Source organism: Lycorma delicatula, chromosome 9 (genome assembly GCF_047948215.1).
Source record: "Lycorma delicatula isolate Av1 chromosome 9, ASM4794821v1, whole genome shotgun sequence".
NCBI classification, from domain to species: Eukaryota; Metazoa; Arthropoda; class Insecta; order Hemiptera; family Fulgoridae; genus Lycorma; species Lycorma delicatula.
In genome coordinates this window covers 79,910,686-79,918,936 of record NC_134463.1, presented here as the reverse complement: position 1 = coordinate 79,918,936, position 8,251 = coordinate 79,910,686, and positions in this window count along the sequence as shown.

Genomic DNA, 8,251 nt, shown 5'->3' with positions numbered 1-8,251 from the left:
TTTTACGTGGTACCAAGTTTGTCAACAAGAAAGCGGTACAAGATTGGCTTATACTCCGTGGTGAATACTTCTTTACTGCTGGAACAAGAAAGTTCAAAGAAAGATGGAAAAACTGCCTGGATAAAAATAGCCGGGGATTACGTTGAAAAGCAGCGTTATTTTCATTGTCATTGAATAAATAATTTTTGTGTAGTCATTTCTCTTTAGTTATTGAACGATCCTCCGTAGCTTTATGATACGTATACAATTTTTTTTCATAAGTACGTATGTACTGGAGTATAACCTTTCAGAAATTTATATATTTTTTAAATGTGTTTTGAACTCAAGGGATTGTGAAATGTCGATATCTGCAAAAAACTGGACATCGAAATTTGGAACCGATTTATTATATAGTTTTCCTTTATAGCTGTTATATAGCAGTAACAAATCTATGACCGGAGAAGTAACCGGTATGATTTCATAGATAAGACGTTGAAACGGCAGGCATCATCTGTGTTCATTTAATTTAACTGAATTTTGTTACAGAATTTATTAAACCTATTGACAGGTAGAGTTTCTAATTATAAAGGAGCGATAGACTTAATATAATTGGAAAGAAAGGAATTTGGTGTTTTTTTCCTATATTTGCTCTTTGACGCCTATTGTAGATCCTGTTCTTTTTCCCTTTCGGCAATCAATTTCAGTGTGTACGTTTGCCTATAAAAATACTGTATTAGTAGCTTAAAATTGCAACGAAAAATGATTCACAAGTTGAATAGATTGCAGCGTACACATTAGGAAAATAAAATTAAAATACCTGTTGAGAGGTAGAGGTATCTAATTATAAAGAACCGATAATACTTAATTCTCCGGCGGAGTGGTAGCGTTTCAAACTTTCATCCGGAGGTCCAGGGTTCAAATCCCGGACAGGCATGCCTGTTTTCAAACGCTAAAAAATTATTTTCCCATTCCCACACATAAGCTTTAAAGTTATGTGGCGATAAAAAGCAAAAAAAGAGAAGTTATTTATTTACTGTTTTATTTCTATTGTTACCGTTCGGAAAAGTTTACTTTTTACTGGATCCCCATTCCTATTCTTTTTGTTTTGTGGCAATAAATATCAAATTACGAGTTCAGGTGGATTACGAAATCCGAGGTATACATTTGTGATTATGAATCTGCCTAACTTTGCAACAAAAAAGGATGTTTCCGGAAGGAAAAAATCTATAACCGTTAACGGAAGTTAACTATAAAAAGTAACCTTTTGTTTTCTTTTTATATTTAACTTCCGGGACCACCGTTAGGTATTGTTTCAGATGAATGATTTGTAGCGTGTGTGAAAATGCCATGCCTGACCGGTATTCGAACCCTGGACCTCCGGATGAAAGGACGAGATGCTACCATTCGCGCCACGGAGGCCGTTCCATAACCTAGATCCAGCAAAGGTGGTCGCTGTTCAGCTTGAGAATTTCACTACAGTAATACCTTCTCCCCTCGTGGTAAAAACTAAGATATGAAATACCACAATTATAATTTGAATGCATTTTTTTGTTACATACGTTTGAATATTCATAAACCAATTATTCGTAAGTGTAGACTACTTAACGTATGTTTTTAAGTACTTTTGGAAGGTGAAGTCATCACTTAAACAATATACTTACGTCTATTACAATGATTTTATATGATGTCATACTGTTTACGTAAAATATTAGTTTTATCTGAATAAATTTACGTAATATATACTTTTTTCGAGGATATTGAATATTTATAAATCGAGTACTACTTATTAAAATGACTTTACAAATGGAAACCAACGGATAAGAAATTTTAATTATATCTCACAAAAGTTTTTTAGAGCATTTACAATACGTCACGGTAAGAACTTTAGTTTGTCATGTTCTACACATTTAAATAATAAAATTGGTCATACAGTTTATTAAATATTCTACTGAATCTGAAATAAAAGGTAGATAATTGTTGTTTATTAACAAGCAATCAAAAACAATTACAATAATATATTAACGATAGAAGACATAAATTTTATTTGAAAATTTAAAATTATAAAAATTTTACTGTGTAATTAAAATATAATTTACAATTAAAATAAAATTTGAGCGTTATGCAGAAGTCAAAAAAATTCGGGATATTAACAAAAAAAAAGAATAAATGTAAAAATTATACAGAATGATTCAAAAATATATACCAATCTCTCGGGATCTGATTCTATAACTAAAAATAGGAAAAAACTTCATATAAACAAAGGTTCGAAAACACTTGGTTAGCGACTTACGGCTAGCGAAATATTTCGGTCAGATTTCTGATACCCCAGGGAAATGAAGACTTCCTGAAATTCTGGAAAGGTTAATTAAGGGGAGAATTTAGCCGGCCTCTGTGGTGAGTGGTAGCGTCTCGGCCTTTCATCCCGAGGTCCCAGGTTCGATTCTTGGTCAAGCATGTCATTTTCACACGCCATAAAAGTTGTCATTCATTTCATCCTCTGAAGCAATACCTTACGGTGGTTCCCAAGGTTGAAAAAAAGGAAAATTTAATTGTTTCTTATGGTTTTTGACCTGAAAATATTTAAAAAATAGGTTCTAGAACTGTACGTCTATTGGTTTTAAAGATATCTGACGCAAAACATAAAAATTAGGGGTAAAAAATAACACGTTTTTGGATTTAACGGAAAAAACTTTGTTAAATAGTTAAGAAAGTTCTATTACTTTTTTTTTTCAATGAGAAATGTAGAAAATTTAATTATGAAAAGATTCATGTGAATTACTTAAGAGAAAACTGAATACAGGATATTGAAATTTAACTTTATTAAAGAACAAAACAGAGTGAATTGTGAAAAAAAATGTTAACAGCGTGAAATAACTAATTTTGTCCATAGGTTGGAATCAGATTTTAAAATAAAATGTAATTAAAATTTGAAAACAGAAAAATGAAATTAAGAATTAGTGAAGGCGTTATTAATAATCTTCAAAGATGCTCGATGTAGCCTCTTTTTGTTCAATACATGTTACGCTCGACGAATCCATTCTTTTCTAGTGCGTCTCATAACGTTAGGAGTATTCTTAATAAATAAAATGACTGATTTGCGATAACAAGATAACCGGTAGACAAGCCCGATGGGCTGTATTTAACTGAAAGCAAATAATTTTGACTTGTTAAAGATTGAAGATAAAATTGAGATAAATCATTTTTTTTTTCAATTTTTAAAATTGTTTAGATTCTAAGAAATGTTTATATATATTATAAATTGAAAATAAATATTATATTTATATAATGGACTCGGTAATCAGGGTACTCTTTATTAATAACCTTAATTCAGAAAATCAAACTTCTTAAAATACTAAACTTATAAGAAATCTATGCCTGCACCCTAACAGTTATGTGAAATCTGGGTGCAGAAGTGAATTCCTGGTAAAATTTCAATCTGTTCTGATATGTCACACGATCCCTTTCCCATTTAAATAAATGAACGGCGATTCAAAATGGCTGTCATTGTTGTATTATGCTCCAAAGGTGGGCCCTCATACCTAATTTACGTTGGTGTACCCAAATTTTTAATTTTCTTTACAACTTCTGAAATAATAGGCTGTACTGCGACTTTTGGATCACTCTGTATATTGATTTATTAATAATGATTAACCTGTGATTGTAAAAAGATTTTTAGTTCAATAATAACAATAAAAAAAAAAACTAAAAAATCTGATGTGGACAAATAATTTCCTTGTACGAGTATTAAATTACATAAACATATTTAAAAAAAAATGAAAAGTACATTAAGTTTTATTTCATTAATAACTTATTAAATTCTAATCTATCATAAAAAATGTTTACAAATAAACGAAATTATGATCAACTCCGACTTAGGGAGAATATTGTCCAACAATATTAGAGGAGGAGTAATGAACTAAAAGATAAAATTTTTGCAATTTATTAAAGATGCCTCACTATATATGTTGTTCTTGTGAGGGTCTATTTTTCAATCACTCTGTAGTTAACTTTAATATAGATAAATTTAAACAGAAATTTCAAAGTAATTAAGTAAAATTAAACAGAGATTAAACTAGTAAATCCCAAAATAATATTATTCTAAATTATAATTTCAAATTAATATTAAATAATCAGATGTTTCACCAACTATTACATATACACATATGTAATAATGCCTATTAAATTACATATACAAATTTTTAAAAGTACATAAAGTTTTATTTCATTTTTTAAATTTTTTATTGTTATTGAATAATTATTTACTGTAAAACTTTTTTACAATCATGGGTTAATAATTATTAATAAATCAATATATTTAATTTTAAAAAAATGTTAAAAAATAAATTAAAAAATAAAGGAGATGAAGTCTGATTCGAACCGATGTGCCTTCCCTTCTAAGATCCAAATATTTCATTAATTAACATTTGATTTTGGTATAACTCTGGAACCGATGAAAATAAATACCACTTTACGATATATCGTTGAAAAGCTCTCAATTATTACTGCAGTTAAGAAAAAGTCTAAATTCCAAATTGTTTCGCATTTTGGGTTTTTTTGGACACTTTTGGTTCAGTCGACTGCAATCAAAAGGGGAGATGCATAACTAGATGTTACAACAGTTCTAAATCCAAAATTTCAACATACTACGGCTAATCATTTTTGAGTTATGCGAGATACATACATGCATACGTACAGATGTCACGCTGAAACTAGTCAAAATGGATTAGGGATGGTCAAAATGGATATTTCTGTTGAGTCTGAAAACCGAAATTTTTCGCAATCACATACTACCTTTACTTCGTACAAGGAAGTAAAATCAGAAGTTATTACTGAAATAACATTTTATGTCCTTTTAAAAATGTGAATATGTGTAATTTAATAAGCATAGAAGGAAGTCATGTGATGTCCACATCAAATTTTTTATATTGTACAATCTAGAAATGATTAGATAAAATTTTATTTTTTTCATTCAAAATGAAGTTTCACCTTCATTAGTATATCATTTTACTAATGCAGAATATCAATTACAATGCATAGTGATAATAAACATTAAAAAAATTACAACTGCTTTTGTCCTAGTTTCTGGTTCCAGTATAAATTATTATATCATCCCATTATGAAGAAATTTAAACTTTGTAATGATATACTAAACTAAATTGTGTAATAAAATACTTTAAAAACCACTTATTTTAAAATGTTTTCAGTTGTTTTAATGACCATCCTAAGTGACTACAATTGTTTTTACACTGTTGTTAGCTGCTTGTATTTTTCCCCCTTTTTTCTTTGTAATTAGGCAGACAGGTACTAAAAATTTAATCGAAAAGTGTGTGTCATTTGAATTTTGTTTCGATTCATTTGGTATACCGTAGTATGTAAAGATATAGTGTCTTATGTACTTTTATTTCATCAAGTTTGATATTAATGATAGTAGATTTTGATTTGTGCGTACGAGGTGATTCGCAAATGTTATTATGAAAGGTTTTTAAGTGTTGATTGTATCTATCTAAAACTATATTCCATTTGACAAATGTAGATTATACAATTGTCAAATTGCACCAGTTAGTTGGATTGACTAATTCACAAACACTTGACAACAACCTTGGTAATCCATACATATAAATAAAAAAAGTTTCTCATCTTAACAGATTTGAAGATTATGTAATATAAAACATAATGAGAACATTTGTATTGTATAAAAATACTTAATAATTTACTAAATGAACAAACAGAATTCAAATCACACACACGTTTTGACCACATTACTAAAACATTGGTCAACCCCGATAGCAGTAATAGGTCAGGTGAAGCCAGTTGTGAAAGTAGCAGCCACAGTCACTGAGGGTGACAAAATAGATAAATGAAAACATTTGATGTAACTTTTTTAAAAAAAATTTTATTATACTATTTCATTTCATAATAATTTACCAAACTGTTTTGTTAAAATGTTTAAATTTAAAAATTAATATCACCAACCATCATGGAAAAGAAAACATCATACATCAAAATTAATTTTCATTTTAAAGAACTACACTAAATGTTGGAAATTCCTGTGAAACTAAGATTATCATCATCTTTATATTTTTAATTTAACTCAGTTCAGATATTTTTCAAAAACGTATATTATTATATATTTTATTCAAATAATAACAGATTCAATTAATTCTTAGGCTATGATAAAAATATGAAGTAACTTTGTTGTTAGCAATTTGTAATTTTTTGCCAAAACTTAAGATATTCCAAATATTTTTAATAACAATAATTATGGAATTTTATTTAAAGTGCAAAAGTATTATATACCCATGTTATCATTATTACATCTACTATTCTGCAGATAACGTAGAATTTATTGGCAATCTCTGGAGACTAATAAATTTTATAATTACTAACCAAGGCAGATCAGTCTTTACATTACAGGATTTCATAAATCACGTAATACTTTTATTATAATAACAGCCTTTCAATTTACAAACTTCAAATGTTTATTGAGATGATTTTTGTATGCTAATATTCCAGAATTTACACTTGTTAAGTACTTATTTACTTTATTAAGGAGTACAGAATCTTGATTCATTTGGGCTGATTTGATCTTGATTTGGTCTGTGGGCTCTGTTGAGCCAGAGAGCTATACCAGCAGTATCTTAGCTACTGATGAGGCCTCCCAGGCTGGACAGGTTGAAGACAAAAAGTACTTCACGAAAGCACCTGTTCCTGTATTAGAGGTAGTTTCTGAAAGGTATCTGTCTCTGTTTTAAGAGCAGCTGATTGCAGCTGCTTGAGGAGTAGATAGTTCTGTATTCCATGTTAAGAGATGACTGATCTATTGACAGAAGGCAATGAAATATCACCACTCAATGATTCTCCAAATTTTATCATAAGAATTTGTGGCAATCAGCTGCTGTAGAGGAGTCAGGAAGAAATATAAAAACACATAAGGATATGGAAAGTAAGAATATTTTTGTCAGCAAACAAATTAAAAAAATTCAAAATAGAGATGAAAATAATCAGGATAGATATAAGTAAAGCCAGTGAAATTAGGTAGGAGGGAAACGGTTAGGTTAATAGCATTGCTATTACAATATATAATGTATTTCATGAAATAATGTAGAAAGAATCATTACCCCCCCTAACCCTCCAAAAAAAAAATTTAACTAATAATAGAATAATTGGTGTTGGGATAAAAATGAACTCAATAAATTTGTTTATAATACAAGAGTATATGCCAAACAAGTCAATAAGATGATACAATTTAAAAAATGAAACCCACTTGGTTGGTCTAGTGGTGAACGTGTCTTCCCAAATCAGTTGACTTGGAAGTCAAGGGTTCCAGCACTCAAGTCCTAGTAAAGTCAGTTATTTTTACACAGATTTGAATACTAGATCGTAGATACCAGTGTTCTTTGGTGGTTGGGATTCAATTAACCAGACATCTCAGGAATGGTCAAACTGAGATTGTACAAGATTACACTTCATTTACACTCATATATATCATCCTCATTTATCCTCTGAAGTATTATCTGAACAGTAATATTACCGGAGGCTAAACAGGAAAAAGAAAAAAAATGTAAAAAGTGTAGGAACAGATGGAGAAAATTATAGAAGAGGAAGTAAAAATTGTTGCAATAAAATAATGCAAGACTAGTATGTTGAAAGTGTTGGAGAGAACATGATTTCTGATGAAAGAAGAACAAATGGGAACATACAGAATGAGCACATGGAAAGCGGGGAGAAAAGCCTTGTTGAATTTTGTAAGGAAAATAAAATCTTAATAAAAAAAAAATCAAGCTTACACACACGGAAATCACAAAGATATGAAAACAGACATCAAATTGCTACAAAATTACAGAAAAAGGTTCAGAAATGTGATTAAAAAGGCACATGAGTTGCCAGGATCAATATTAATAGTGATCATATATTTCTGGTCACAGAAATAAAAGTGATTGAAGAGTTCAAAGCATGAAGAAGGTAACTAAATGGAATATGTAGAAAAAGTAACAAATGGGAAAAGAGGTAGTAGGAAAGAAGTTAACTCAAGTATTAAGAGAAGAAATGCAGAAGGCAATAGTGCCAATTATTTTGACTGAAAATAAAAGAACAACAATTGGATTTGTTAAGGAAAGAAGAAAAGACAGACCATGGGTTTTATCAGGAGCTGATTGAAAAAAAATAGTAGATGGGTGAAAATATAAGAACAAGAATTATAATAAGATAAGAGGCTTAATAGAAAAATGGATAGATTGGGAAGAGCAAACAAAAAAGCAAAGAAAAATTGGTC